We start from the raw sequence: 15,819 nt of genomic DNA, 5'->3' as shown, positions 1-15,819 counted from the left end.
CAGGGTCTGCAATGTTAATGGACCTAAGCAGCAGGATCCTTGGACCACATACTATAATTATTCCTCAGAGTGCTTGTAATTTCAATTCCAGAGCCTAACGCTGGCTGTATTTCATTTGTTTTTCTTCTCTTATGGAAAGTGATTCACAGCAGCCTTCTGATTTTGGAAATATATTGCTTTTGCTCAATTCTAAGTTGGTACTCCAAATTTAAATTAAAGTATAGCAGTGGGGAAACAAAACAAAACAAAACAAAACATTGTAGGGATTGAGAAAAGAAATAGTGAAGAAATAAATATTTTCTATGAGCAAAAGTTTCTTTTAAAAGCATTTAAATCACTCTGGGACAAATTAGAGTTTTCTCTCTTCTGTTTCTTCTCAGGCTTCCAGTATTAAGAATACTAAAGTAGAAGGAAAATATATTCTTTTCTTGATTGAAATTAAATCATTGCAAATTATTCAATAACTTCAAATTCCAGCTTAAATATGAGATACATGAAATACAACTTGATACTTTGTGTATAGGTGTGTGTGTAATTAGCATCTCAGAATCATCATGTATAAAACTTTTCTTTAAATTAGTTAAAATTACTTTGCCTTAGCTTTGAACATAATTAGAATTTCAGATATGCTATAGTTCAACTGAAGCAAATTTTATGATGTTATAAGGAAACTGAGGCCAATACAGGTTAAATTCGTAGTAGAATTAGAAGTGGAAAATCTCTGAGGATTTTCACCCTGGGGTTTGGTGTACTTTTTACTTGGTTAAAGTAAATAGTGTTACAATAAATATAAAAGTGTTTTGACTATTCAAATGGTGACAATCATTTTATTTGAATAAGTCTGATCAAGTTAAAGGAAATCTAAATTTAAAATGAAACCTAAATCTCATATAGTTTAATACTCATTATTTCTAATTTTAAAATTTATTTTTTCTACACCAGGGAAATCATCCTTGGCGATCTTATGAAGACCTTCTCATGGTAAGAACATTTAATCAACAAGAATTTTATAAAAATGATCATAGCATGTTTATTGTATAGCATAATCTGTCTGTTCAAATGGAATGTCCAATATACAAAGGGCTGAGAAAAATTAGATTGCTTCTCTTCTTCAGGCACTCTTTTTGCCCATTAGTCAGTTTTATTTTTTTATAGTCAGTTGCTTATTTGATTTTTTCTTTTGTTGCTCATCTTTCCCACTATAAGGTACCTTCTATACAAACCAGAATGATTGCTTATTGATAAATGTCTGACCTATATAAAATATTTGTTGATTGGACGCCTTAATGATCAGTAAAATGATCACCTGTCATGTATCAGCACCAAGTTAAATTGTTTCAATGAAACATTTCTGCTTTTCTTCTTGGTAAACCTAAGAGGTAGGTCTCAGTTCCATTATAGAGCTAAGGAAATGCCCTCAAAGCAGGAAAGTTATTTAATCTACATTACATTATTATTAAGAAGGTACTTGAACTCTTGTTTGAAAATGTTAAACATTTCCTTTCTCAGACCAGTTATCCTGAAATTCAAAATGTTAAAATGCCAAGGAGACAAAAGTAAACAGAAAGCTTATGCAAAATCAGAAACAATATTTAAATACAAAATTTCCATTTCAAAATGATATCTGATCTTTGACTATCTCAGATATAATGCAGGATAACTGATGAGCTGGCATCAGCTTAGTCATGTGTGTCTGACACATCTTTAGCAAAAGGAATAAAATTTTGGAACTGAAATATGATCTCCTAATTGCTTAAATGTTTATATTAACCATAATAATAAGTTTTGAATGAGTATTTGTCTTATCAGTACATAGTTAGAAACATTAGTCTGACAGGACACAGTTAAAGAAAAATATAAATATTCTAAAAAGAGTTAATTTCCAGATTTTGATACTCTAAGTATAGAGAATATTGATCTTGGCAGTTGTCATGTTATTTTTATTAAACTTTTTATTTGGAGATAATTATAGATTTGCATGCAACTGTAAGAACTAATACAGAGAAACCTGTGTGTTCTTTATCCAGTTGCCTCCAACGTAGCATCTTGCAAAACTATACTACACAGCAACCATCAAGTTATTGACAGTGAAACATTTAATATACAAAACATTTCCATTACTATAAGAATCCGTTTTATTGCCCTTTTATAGACATACCTTCTAATATCCTGTAACTTCTAGAATCACTACTTTCTTCTTCATTTCTAAAAGATTGTTGTTACAAGAAATCTATGTAAGTGGAATTATGCAATATGTACCCTGACTGTACTGACGTTTTGTTACTCAGCTGAAGTCTCTGGATATGCTTACAAATCATGTGTGTCAGCAGTGGATTCTTTTTTATTGCTCAGTGGCATTGCACGGTATGGTTGTACCATGGTTTACTTAACCATTTCCCCATTAAAGGACATCTAGGTTAGTTTTAGTCTTTGGTTATTATGAATAAAGCTGCTGTGGATATTTACATGCATGTTTCTGTGGGAATGTAAATTTCTTTTCTCTGGAATAAGTTGTATTATATTAGGTCTAAAAAAAGCATGATTTTAAAAATTATCCTTAACATGGGGCCCTCATAGTATAAGAATTAGCTAATCAAGACTAGAGATTTAGAATAAGTTGAAAGGAAATTGAATAATTGATTGTTTTTGATGTATGTTAGCATCCTTACTACTATTATTGCTATTAAGTCTGGTGCAGCTCTGAGATTAATCTTGTCTTGTTTTTCTAAGAAACATGAGGTTTACACATCATGTTCTCTCCCTTGGAATGTTTATATGCTAGTCATCAATCTTTATTTTGCCACGCATTTATACTGAAGTGAGTGCCAGCTTTATATCATTTTATAAAAGATTAGACTTTTAGTATTTACCTTAAGAACTAAGAATGCCCTTCTAATTTTCTGGGGCATGACATACCAAAGTGTCAGGGTGTGTTTTATGGCATTTATTGAAAAATTGTATTTCTCTCATGAGGTATATTTGCTGGCCTGACAGCTTGCTTCTACTCATCTAACCTTGACTCGTAAGAAAACAAGCAAGATTTGTGTGCATGCATATGTTTATATGTATGTGTTGATAAATATTTATGTACACATACATGGATGTATGTTTGAATGTATATATAGCTACAAACAGTAAAATACTGCTCTCTCATAGAAAATTTGTACCTCTAAAGACTGAGATTAGGAGACTAAAACTAAGATTATGTTTGCTGAATACTTCTGTGAAAGTGTTACTTGCTCAGTCATGTACAACTCTTTGCAACTCCATAGACTGTAGCCCACGAGGCTCCTCTGTTCATGGACTTCTCCATGTAAGAATACTGGAGTGGGTTGCCATGTTCTTCTCCTGGGGATCTTTCCAGTCCAAGAGATCAAACCCAGGTCTCCCTCATTACAGGCAGATTCTTTACCATTGAGCTAGAATTAGTAAACTTGTACCTATCTCATTTATACCCTAAGATAACCTGGAAATACACCTAGTATATTAGCTATGAGAGACTATGGTAGATGTTTCTCTACCAAATTTTGAAATTCAGACAAAATGCAGAAATCACCGTACTATTATTTCACCCATTGAAATCAAGAAAGACAAAAATACTGATTTATTCATATTTAAAAATGCTTCTTGGTGACTTTCTTTGTGAAGACTGATCTAGTGATGGGAAATCAAAGTGAACAAGATCCGTGAATCACATTCTAGAGCTTACATCCTAGTCAGGGGAGGTAATCAGTGAGCATGAAAATACATTAAATGAGCAAATGAGGGATTTTCAAATATTTTACTGTGAAAAAAGTAAAACAGGGTGATGGCTAGAGAGAGTGATTATGGCTCTGCTGGCTAGAGTGGTAAGAGAAAACTTCCCTGAAGTGCAATTTCCTGAGCAAAGACATGAATGCTGAATTGAAGCTAGCAATGGAAAAACACAAAGTAGAGCGTTCCAGGTAGAGCAAGTGGCAAATGCAAAGAGCTTAAGATGGAAAAGAGCCAGGAGACATTGTCTGAAAGATCTGCAAATTTAGCCCTCTCAGTTACAGAAATTAATTTTCTGGAGTGCTGACTTTCTGGGGCCAGAGTCCTGAGTATTACTTACTAAATGAACAATGAGAATGATTTTCATGGCAGAGAAGCCATGGCATGTACTAGAAAATGACAGGGCAATCAACAACAGAAAGAACGGAAGACCTGAGGTGCCAAAAAAGACCTGTGAATTAAAAAGCAAGGAAAGTGTGAGGGTAATGTAAGCATTTCAGTTTTAAAATCTTTAATAAACGAGGCCAAGAGGGACAGGGACTGATTAAAAGAAGGGGTGGTATGTGATAATATCTGATGACCTGGTTCAAAGCTAGAGCATTTTAGAGAGAAGGAAGAGGGAACAATCTGGAACTAGAGATAATATTTAAAGAGGACCCTCAGCCCAGCTCTAGGCCCCAGGGTATAAGGAAAGAGGGAGAAAGACCAATAAGCCATTGGGAAAGCACTATCCTCAGAGAAGATCCAGCGGTTCTTTGAGCAATATGAAAGGAACATTCGTAGTTGAACTTGAGAATACTGGGAATTTTGAAGGTGATGCACTGTGAATTCCACAGAACCTAAGTTGGCAAGTTTAGGATGTGTGGAAAGCTCGGCAAGGGGTACTAAATAGGAGATTTGCAGAGCCTATAGAGCGAAAATGTGGGAAATAAGAACTGAAGCCCAAAGCTTTTTATGGTGATCCATAATAAACACGAACAAAGGGTGCAGAGGTAGTGATCTCAAAGCAGGTAGACGTGGTGATCATTTGTGGGATCTGGGGGGCCCTGTATACTGTTTCCAGAGACCATGGGGAGGTAAGGAAACTTCAGTTTTGTCATCACATATCTCACAATTGAGGTTGCAGAAATTTTGACACCTCATTAGGGCTGGTCTTAATTTGAACACAAGAAATTACAAATTTTATAGCGAATTTGCAGTTCATATAATAGTCATTTTGAAAGTGAAATAGTAAAAAAAAAAAAAAAAAAATTATATTCTGGTCCAGGCCAACTCTAATCACTTAAAGACTGCTTGGGAAGGGATGGTGGTTCCTATCCCAGAATTTCCTGCACAATTTCACATTGTATTTAATTTTACTTAGGTTAATCTCAAATTATTTTTCCATCTTTGTTTAAAACAATAGGTGGTTATGTTCAAAAGCCATCTCTTTTGTATTTAATTTCTCCATTGACTTGATTAAGCATAACAGTTTTTCACTCTGAGATGTCTCTCACCAGGAGATTTTTCACAACTCTCCTTGTTATTCTTTCTCTTCTTTTGGTTGTCTGGCAATAAAATCATAATCCTGTCTTTTACAGCATCACAGGCTGATAACAGCATGAACACACTCAGAGGATTCTTGCTTTCATTAAGCTTTTAATTTCTTTATTGACTTTAATTAAATTTGAGAGGCTTTTTCAATAGCAAGAAAGAAGCATGATTGTTTGTTGGATTAATAGCATTGCATTAGATAGACTATAGGTGATATTTGGGGAAAAGGATAAGCTTCTATCTTATCCTAGGATCACAGATGTAAAGGTTTCCATCTCTGAATTTCTTGCTTTTAAAGGAATTATACCATATGAACTTTTTTTTTTTTTTTTTTTGGTGGCTAAACAACAACTTTTAATAAAATCCAGAATACATTTTACTATATTCATTTTCTTTTTTGATAAATTTTGCCTATTGTTTCATCCTATCATTTTTTTTTTTTAATTTTATTTTATTTTTAAACTTTACATAATTGTATTAGTTTTGCCAAATATCAAAATGAATCCACCACAGGTATACATGTGTTCCCCATCCTGAACCCTCCTCCCTCCTCCCTCCCCATACCATCCCTCTGGGTCGTCCCAGTGCACTAGCCCCAAGCATCCAGTATCGTGCATCGAACCTGGACTGGCAACTCGTTTCTTACATGATATTTTACATGTTACAATGTCATTCTCCCAAATCTTCCCACCCTCTCCCTCTCCCACAGAGTCCATAAGACTATTCTATACATCAGTGTCTCTTTTGCTGTCTCGTACACGGGGTTATTGTTACCATCTTTCTAAATTCCATATATATGCGTTAGAATACTGTATTTATGTTTTTCCTTCTGGCTTACTTCACTCTGTATAATAGGCTCCAGTTTCATCCACCTCATTAGAACTGATTCAAATGTATTCTTTTTAATGGCTGAGTAATACTCCATTGTGTATATGTACCACAGCTTTCTTATCCATTCATCTGCTGATGGACATCTAGGTTGCTTCCATGTCTTGGCTATTATAAACAGTGCTGCGATGAACATTGGGGTACACGTGTCTCTTTCCCTTCTGGTTTCCTCAGTGTGTATGCCCAGCAGTGGGGTTGCTGGATCATAAGGCAGTTCTATTTCCAGTTTTTTAAGGAATCTCCACACTGTTCTCCATAGTGGCTGTACTAGTTTGCATTCCCACCAACAGTGTAAGAGGGTTCCCTTTTCTCCACACCCTCTCCAACATTTATTATTTGTAGACTTTTGGATCGCAGCCATTCTGACTGGTGTGAAATGGTACCTCATAGTGGTTTTGATTTGCATTTCTCTGATAATGAGTGATGTTGAGCATCTTTTCATGTGTTTGTTAGCCATCTGTATGTCTTTTTTGGAGAAATGTCTATTTAGTTCTTTGGCCCATTTTTTGATTGGGTCGTTTATTTTTCTGGAGTTGAGCTGTAGGAGTTGCTTGTATATTTTTGAGATTAGTTGTTTGTCGGTTGCTTCATTTGCTATTATTTTCTCCCATTCTGAAGGCTGTCTTTTCACCTTGCTAATACTTTCCTTTGATGTGCAGAAGCTTTTAAGGTTAATTAGGTCCCATTTGTTTATTTTTGTTTTTATTTCCAATATTCTTGGAGGTGGGTCATAGAGGATCCTGCTGTGATGTATGTCGGAGAGTGTTTTGCCTATGTTCTCCTCTAGGAGTTTTATAGTTTCTGGTCTTACGTTGAGATCTTTAATCCATTTTGAGTTTATTTTTGTGTATGGTGTTAGAAAGTGGTCCAGTTTCATTCTTTTACAAGTGGTTGACCAGATTTCCCAGCACCACTTGTTAAAGAGATTGTCTTTAATCCATTGTATATTCTTGCCTCCTTTGTCGAAGATAAGGTGTCCATATGTGCGTGGATTTATCTCTGGGCTTTCTATTTTATTCCATTGATCAATATTTCTGTCTTTGTGCCAGTACCATACTGTCTTGATAACTGTGGCTTTGTAGTAGAGCCTGAAGTCAGGTAGGTTGATTCCTCCAGTTCCATTCTTCTTTCTCAAGATCGCTTTGGCTATTCGAGGTTTTTTGTATTTCCATACAAATTGTGAAATTATTTGTTCTAGCTCTGTGAAGAATACTGTTGGTAGCTTGATAGGGATTGCGTTGAATCTATAAATTGCTTTGGGTAGTATACTCATTTTCACTATATTGATTCTTCCAATCCATGAACATGGTATATTTCTCCATCTATTAGTGTCCTCTTTGATTTCTTTCACCAGTGTTTTATAGTTTTCTATATATAGGTCTTTAGTTTCTTTAGATAGATATATTCCTAAGTATTTTATTCTTTCTGTTGCAATGGTGAATGGAATTGTTTCCTTAATTTCTCTTTCTGTTTTCTCATTATTAGTGTATAGGAATGCAAGGGATTTCTGTGTGTTGATTTTATATCCTGCAACTTTACTGTAGTCATTGATTATTTCTAGTAATTTTCTGGTGGACTCTTTAGGGTTTTCTATGTAGAGGATCATGTCATCTGCAAATAGTGAGAGTTTTACTTCTTCTTTTCCAATTTGGATTCCTTTTATTTCTTTTTCTGCTCTGATTGCTGTGGCCAAAACTTCCAAAACTATGTTGAATAGTAATGGTGAAAGTGGGCACCCTTGTCTTGTTCCTGACTTTAGAGGAAATGCTTTCAATTTTTCACCATTGAGGATAATGTTTGCAGTGGGTTTGTCATATATAGCTTTTATTATGTTGAGGTATGTTCCTTCTATTCCTGCTTTCTGGAGAGTTTTTATCATAAATGGATGTTGAATTTTGTCAAAGGCTTTCTCTGCATCTATTGAGATAATCATATGGTTTTTATTTTTCAATTTGTTAATGTGGTGTATTACATTGATTGATTTGCGGATATTGAAGAATCCTTGCATCCCTGGGATAAAGCCCACTTGATCATGGTGTATGATCTTTTTAATGTGTTGTTGGATTCTGATTGCTAGAATTTTGTTAAGGATTTTTGCATCTATGTTCATCAGTGATATTGGCCTGTAGTTTTCTTTTTTTGTGGGATCTTTGTCAGGTTTTGGTATTAGGGTGATGGTGGCCTCATAGAATGAGTTTGGAAGTTTACCTTCCTCTGCAATTTTCTGGAAGAGTTTGAGCAGGATAGGTGTTAGCTCTTCTCTAAATTTTTGGTAGAATTCAGCTGTGAAGCCGTCTGGACCGGGGCTTTTGTTTGCTGGAAGATTTTTGATTACAGTTTCAATTTCCATGCTTGTGATGGGTCTGTTAAGATTTTCTATTTCTTCCTGGTCCAGTTTTGGAAAGTTGTACTTTTCTAAGAATTTGTCCATTTCTTCCACGTTGTCCATTTTATTGGCATATAATTGTTGATAGTACTCTCTTATGATCCTTTGTATTTCTGTGTTGTCTGTTGTGATCTCTCCATTTTCGTTTCTAATTTTGTTGATTTGATTTTTCTCCCTTTGTTTCTTGATGAGTCTGGCTAATGGTTTGTCAATTTTATTTATCCTTTCAAAGAACCAGCTTTTGGTTTTGTTGATTTTTGCTATGGTCTCTTTTGTTTCTTTTGCATTTATTTCTGCTCTAATTTTTAAGATTTCTTTCCTTCTACTAACCCTGGGGTTCTTCATTTCTTCCTTTTCTAGTTGCTTTAGGTGTAGAGTTAGGTTATTTATTTGACTTTTTTCTTGTTTCTTGAGGTGTGCGTGTATTGCTATGAATTTTCCCCTTAGGACTGCTTTTACCGTGTCCCACAGGTTTTGGGTTGTTGTGTTTTCATTTTCATTCGTTTCTATGCAAATTTTGATTTCTTTTTTGATTTCTTCTGTGATTTGTTGGTTATTCAGCAGCGTGTTGTTCAGCCTCCATATGTTGGAATTTTTAATAGTTTTTCTCCTGTAATTGAGATCTAATCTTACTGCATTGTGGTCAGAAAAAATGCTTGGAATGATTTCTATCTTTTTGAATTTACCAAGGCTAGCTTTATGGCCCAGGATGTGATCTATCCTGGAGAAGGTTCCATGTGCGCTTGAGAAAAAGGTGAAATTCATTGTTTTGGGATGAAATGACCTATAGATATCAATTAGGTCTAACTGGTCTATTGTATTGTTTAAAGTTTGTGTTTCCTTGTTAATTTTCTGTTTAGTTGATCTATCCATAGGTGTAAGTGGGGTATTAAAGTCTCCCACTATTATTGTGTTATTGTTAATTTCTCCTTTCATACTTGTTAGCATTTGTCTTACGTACTGTGGTGCTCCCGTGTTGGGTGCATATATATTTATAATTGTTATATCTTCTTCTTGGATTGATCCTTTGATCATTATGTAGTGACCTTCTTTGTCTCTTTTCACAGCCTTTGTTTTAAAGTCTATTTTATCTGATATGAGTATTGCTACTCCTGCTTTCTTTTGGTCCCTATTTGCATGGAAAATCTTTTTCCAGCCCTTCACTTTTAGTCTGTATGTGTCCCCTGTTTTGAGGTGGGTCTCTTGTAGACAACATATGTAGGGGTCTTGTTTTTGTATCCATTCAGCCAGTCTTTGTCTTTTGGTTGGGGCATTCAACCCATTTACGTTTAAGGTAATTACTGATAAGTATGTTCCCGTTGCCATTTACTTTATTGTTTTGGGTTCGAGTTTATACACCGTTTTTGTGTTTCCTGTCTAGAGAATATCCTTTAGTATTTGTTGGAGAGCTGGTTTGGTGGTGCAGAATTCTCTCAGCTTTTGCTTGTCTGAAAAGCTTTTGATTTCTCCTTCATACTTGAATGAGATCCTTGCTGGGTACAATAATCTGGGCTGTAGGTTATTTTCTTTCATCATTTTAAGTATGTCTTGCCATTCCCTCCTGGCTTGAAGAGTTTCTATTGAAAGATCAGCTGTTATCCTTATGGGAATTCCCTTGTGTGTTATTTGTTGTTTTTCCCTTGCTGCTTTTAATATTTGTTCTTTGTGTTTGATCTTTGTTAATTTGATTAATATGTGTCTTGGGGTGTTTCTCCTTGGGTTTATCCTGTTTGGGACTCTCTGGGTTTCTTGGACTTGGGTGATTATTTCCTTCCCCATTTTAGGGAAGTTTTCCACTATTATCTCCTCAAGTATTTTCTCATGGTCTTTCTTTTTGTCTTCTTCTTCTGGAACCCCTATGATTCGAATGTTGTAGCGTTTAATATTGTCCTGGAGGTCTCTGAGATTGTCCTCATTTCTTTTAATTCGTTTTTCTTTTATCCTCTCTGATTCATTTATTTCTACCATTCTATCTTCTAATTCACTAATCCTGTCTTCTGCCTCTGTTATTCTACTATTTGTTGCCTCCAGAGTGTTTTTAATTTCACTTATTGCATTATTCATTATATATTGACTCTTTTTTATTTCTTCTAGGTCCTTGTTAAACCTTTCTTGCATCTTCTCAATCCTTGTCTCCAGGCTATTTATCTGTGATTCCATTTTAGTTTCAAGATTTTGGATCAATTTCACTATCATTATTCGGAATTCTTTATCAGGTAGATTCCCTATCTCTTCCTCTTTTGTTTGGTTTGGTGGGCATTTATCCTGTTCCTTTATCTGCTGAGTATTCCTCTGTCTCTTCATCTTGTTTAAATTGCTGAGTTTGGGGTGTCCTTTCTGTATTCTGGCAGTTTGTGGAGTTCTCTTTATTGTGGTGTTTCCTCGCTGTGTGTGGGTTTGTACAGGTGGCTTGTCAAGGTTTCCTGGTTAGGGAAGCTTGTGTCGGTGTTCTGGTGGGTGGAGCTGTATTTCTTCTCTCTGGAGTGCAATGAAATGTCCAGTAATGAGTTATGAGATGTCTATAGTTTTGGGGTGACTTTGGGCAGCCTGTATCTTGAAGCTCAGGGCTGTGTTCCTTTGTTGCTGGAGAATTTGCTTGGTATGTCTTGCCCTGGAACTTATTGGCCCTTGTGTGGTGCTTGGTTTCAGTGTCGGTATGGAGGCATTTGATGAGCTCCTGTGAATGAATGTTCCTTGGAGTCAGGAGTTCCCTGGAGTCAGGGTTTGGACTTAAGTCTCCTGCTTCCGATTATCGGTCTTATTTTTACAGTAGTTTCAAAGCTTCTCCTTCTATACAGCACCATTGATAAAACATCTACATTAAAGATGATAAGTTTCTCTACAGTGAGGGTCACTCAGAGAGGTTCACAGGGTTACATGGAGAAGAGAAGAGGGAGGAGGGAGTTAGAGGTGACCCAAATGAGATGAGGTGAATCAATAGTGGAGAGAGTGGGCTAGCCAGTAGTCACTTCCTTATGTGCACTCCACAACTGGACCACTCAGAGATGTTCACGGGGTTATACAGAGAAGAGAAGAAGGAGGAAGGTAACAGAGGTGGCCAGAAGGATAAAAGGGGGGAATGAAAAGGAGGGAGACAGATCCAGCCAGTAATCAGTTCCCTAAGTGTTCTCCACCGTCTGGAACACACAGAAATTCACAGAGTTGGGTAAAGTAGAGAGGGGTTAGGGAGGAGACACAGGCGACCTGGTGGAGAAAAAGGAGGGTCCAAAGGGAGAGAGAGCAGTCAAGCCAGTAATCTCACTCCCTAGTGAAAAATGGGTCCTGAAGATTGGGTCCTTAAAGGTACAAAATTGGTAACAAATACATAAAAGCAAACATTAAAAATCTAGAGTAGAGTTTGGGATTTCAAAAATATGATGTTAAAGAAAAGAAGAAGGAAAAGAAAGAGAGAAAGAACGAACAAACGAAAACAAACAAGGTCGCGAAAATTATAAAGAAAGTACAGGTACAAAATTGATAACTAATACCAGAAAGCGAAAATTAAAAATCTAGAGTAGAGTTTGGAATTTCAAAAATACGATGTTAAAGAAAAGAAGAAGGAAAAGAAAGAGAGAAAAAACGAACAAACAAAAACAAACAAGGTCGCGAAAATTATAAAGAAAGTACAGGTACAAAATTGATAACTAATACCAGAAAGCAAAAATTAAAAATCTAGAGTAGAGTTTGGAATTTCAAAAATACAATGTTAAAAAAAAAAAAGAAGAAGAAGAAAAATAAAGAGAGAAAACAAACAAACAAATACGAACAATGTCACAAAAATTATAAAGAAAATACAGGTACAAAATTGATATCAAATACCATAAAGCATAAATTAAAAATCTAGAGTAAAGTTTGGAATTTCAGATATACAATGTTATATAAAAGAAGAAGAGAAAGAAACAGAGAAGAAGAAAAAAAGAAAAAAAAAGTCACAAATTATATAAAAAAAAACTATAGGTACAAAATTGATAACATATACCAAAAAGCGAAAATTAAAAATCTAGAGTAGAGTTTGGAATTTCAAAAATACAATGTTAAAGAAAATAAGAAAAAAACAAAAACAAACAAACAAAAAAAACAAGGTCAAAAAATTATAAAATATATATATATGAAGTTTGCTGAAGAAGAAAAAATAGGGTCTTTTTTTTTTTTTTGCAAAGTAATAGGTTATAAAAGTGAAAATTAAAGGAACAATAGAGGACTTAAAATTTTTTTTTTTTAATTAAAAAAAAAAAAGAAAGAATGACCGTAAAAATAATAAAAATATATCTAGGACTTTTTTTTTTTTTTTTTTTTTTTGTGGGTGTTGTGGGTTCAGTTCATTTTTGGCTAGTTCCTTGGTCAGATTTATATTTCTCAAGATCTATAGGCCCCTTCCTATGTAGTCCGTAGTAACCACAGGGTTTTGATCTATTGCCTGTAGCTTCCAAGGCGTTTCCCTCTGTTATATCTTCTTCTGTTTGCTAGTCTCTTCAGTATCTGGTTCCCGCCCTGACTCAAAGGGCACGGTGGAGGACACTTTTTTTTTTTTTTTTTTTTTTTAGGCTTACTTGTTCAGTCGCGCTGTGGGGAGGGAGGGAGGGATGCTGCAAACAAATAACACTGGCGTGGGCTCGCAGTGCCTCAGCCACCCTGGGTCTGCCCCTGCTCACGGCGCGTGTAGCCTCCCTGTCCACACTGCTCGGACTCTAGGTTGTTCCGCCGGGAACAATCCGAGGCTGGCCCTGGGCTGCATGCACCTCCCAGGTCCAAGCCGCTCAGGTTCAGGCACTCGGGTAGTCCTCAGAGGCGCAGACTCAGTTGGGCCTGCGTTTTGTGCTCTTCCCAGGTCCGAGCGCCAATTTGCTCTTCCCAGGCGAGCGCCAATGCTGCGACTTATCGCCTCCCCGCCACTCGGTTATCTGGATGTAAAACCGGCGCACCTTCTCAGGCAGATGTTGACTGTCCAGACCCCCAAGAAGTTTTAGTTAGCAAAGAAGCCTGCTTACAATTTTATAGATAATGTCTCTCTGGGGCTGCGATTGCCCCCTTCCGGCTCTGGCTGCCTGTCACCGGAGGGGGAAGGTCTGCAGCCGGCTATCTCTGTTCAGTCCTTTGTTCCGTGCGCGGGCCTGGCGGTCTTAGGTTAGGGCTGGCTTTTCGCGTGGTAGGTATCCCACAGTCTGGTTTGCTAGCCCAAATTATTTCGCTCAGATAGCGCTCAGGGTATTCAGGCCAGATTCTTACTCTCAGCGATGCAGCCCACGCCGCGCCTCCCTGCCCAGCCCCGGTTTGCTAATGGCGGATGCAGGCGTCTGCGCTGCTTCTCTGCTGGGGGAGTTACCGTAGGGCTCGCAATCTGCGAGTTTTAAATTGTTTATTTATTTTTTCTCCCTGTTATGTTGCCCTCTGTGCTTCCAAAGCTCGGCACAGATTCGGCAGTGAGAAGGTTTCCTGATGTTTGGAAACTTCTCTCTTTTTAAGATTCCCTTCCCGGGACGGAACTCCGTCCCTCCCTCTTTTGTCTCTTTTTTTGTTTTTAATATTTTTTCCTACCTCCTTTCGAAGAGTTGGGTTGCTTTTCTGGGTGCCTGATGTCCTCTGCCGGCATTCAGAAGTTGTTTTGTGGAATTTACTCGACGTTTAAATGCTCTTTTGATGAATTTGTGGGGGAGAAAGTGTTCTCCCCGTACTACTCCTCCGCCATCTTGGCTCCTCCCCCTATACCATATGAACTTAAAAATCGTATTGTTTCTTCAACAGAGCCTAAGAAGTCAGTGACTCACAGGTGAAGTTTTCTGAACAATATTTCAACTGATTTTCTTAGTGTAAATTGTATTAAAGAGTGTCTATGCGTTTAAACTGCTATCAGGTTATTTATTAACTATATGAACAAATATTTATTGGGCACCTCTGATGTGCTATGTACTCTTCCAGGCACTGAACAGCATTGGTACTTGAGGGAATAAATGTGCTTGTGTTCACAGAGCCTGTATTATAGTGTCAGAGATAAACAATGAGCAAGTTAACTGATTTAAGTCAATAGCATATTTTTAAATAGTCATCTGAATCATGAAAATTAATCAGGATTAAATGATGAAGTGACTCATGGGATGCAGGATGGGATCAATGGGAGAAGGTTCATAAAAGAATTCTCTGTATAGCTGACAATTTAGACAGAAGAGTCATTCATTTATTACATTTCTTTCTCTAGTATTTGTAAAAAAATAAATGAGTCACTCAGTAGTGTCCAACTCTTTGCAACCTCATAGACTATACAGTCCATGGAATTCTCCAGGCCAGAATACTGTAGTGGGTAGCATTTCCCTTCTCCAGGGAAGCTTCCCAACCCAGGGATCGAACCCAGGTTTCCAGCATTGCAGGTGGATTCTTTACCAGCTGAGCCACAAGGGAAGCTGCTAGTATTGGTAAGCTTTGATTAAATCTGCATATTGAATTAAAGTAGCATGCAAGCATTTGGAATTAAAGTTAATGGGAAGAAATAAAGGTATATTTCAAATAACAAATTATTTACTTTATTTTTCATAAATTGATCCAGATCAAATATTTTTCTTATTATTTGAGGTATTTGAAAGAATGAGAGCCTTGCCATAGGAGAGAGGGGGACTCAGTTCAGTTCATTCACTCAGTCGTGTCTGACTCCTTGCGACCCCATGAACCGCAGCACGACAGACCTCCCTGTCAGTCACCAACTCCCAAATTTACCCAAACTCACGTCCACTGAGGGTGATGCCATCCAGTGTACAATAGCATTATGTCTAAAAAAGTGCATACCTTAGTTAAAATGTACTTTGTTGCTAAACAAAAAATGCTAACCGTGATCTGATGGTGTAGGACTTCCACAGACCTTCAATCTGTAAAAAGCACAATATCTGTGACGCACAACAAAGTCAGGCACAGTGAAACAAAGTATGTGCCAACTGAATAACAGTTACTCCAATATTCAGTGACTTAAAACCAGTTCTGTTGTGATCACTGATTCTTTGGTTTAAAAATTTGTGAAGGTCACAGCAGAACTAGATTTTCTGTTTAGTGATGTCTGAGACTTTAGCTAGATAGAAAGCGTATGAAGGTGAGCATATCCGTATTACATGGAGGTATCTTCATTCACAAATCTGGTGGTTCATTTTAGCTGTCAGCTTGGACCTTAACTTGGATTCTGGATTGGTGTTTCTACATGTGATGTCTTTGTGTGTCTTCAGATTCCCCAAAGCATGGCTTCCTCAAAATGGTTAAATTCTTATGAGGCCATGTCGAGT

Source organism: Bos indicus x Bos taurus, chromosome 7 (genome assembly GCF_003369695.1).
Source record: "Bos indicus x Bos taurus breed Angus x Brahman F1 hybrid chromosome 7, Bos_hybrid_MaternalHap_v2.0, whole genome shotgun sequence".
In the NCBI taxonomy this organism is placed as follows: Eukaryota; Metazoa; Chordata; class Mammalia; order Artiodactyla; family Bovidae; genus Bos; species Bos indicus x Bos taurus.
This window is presented reverse-complemented; position numbering follows the sequence as displayed.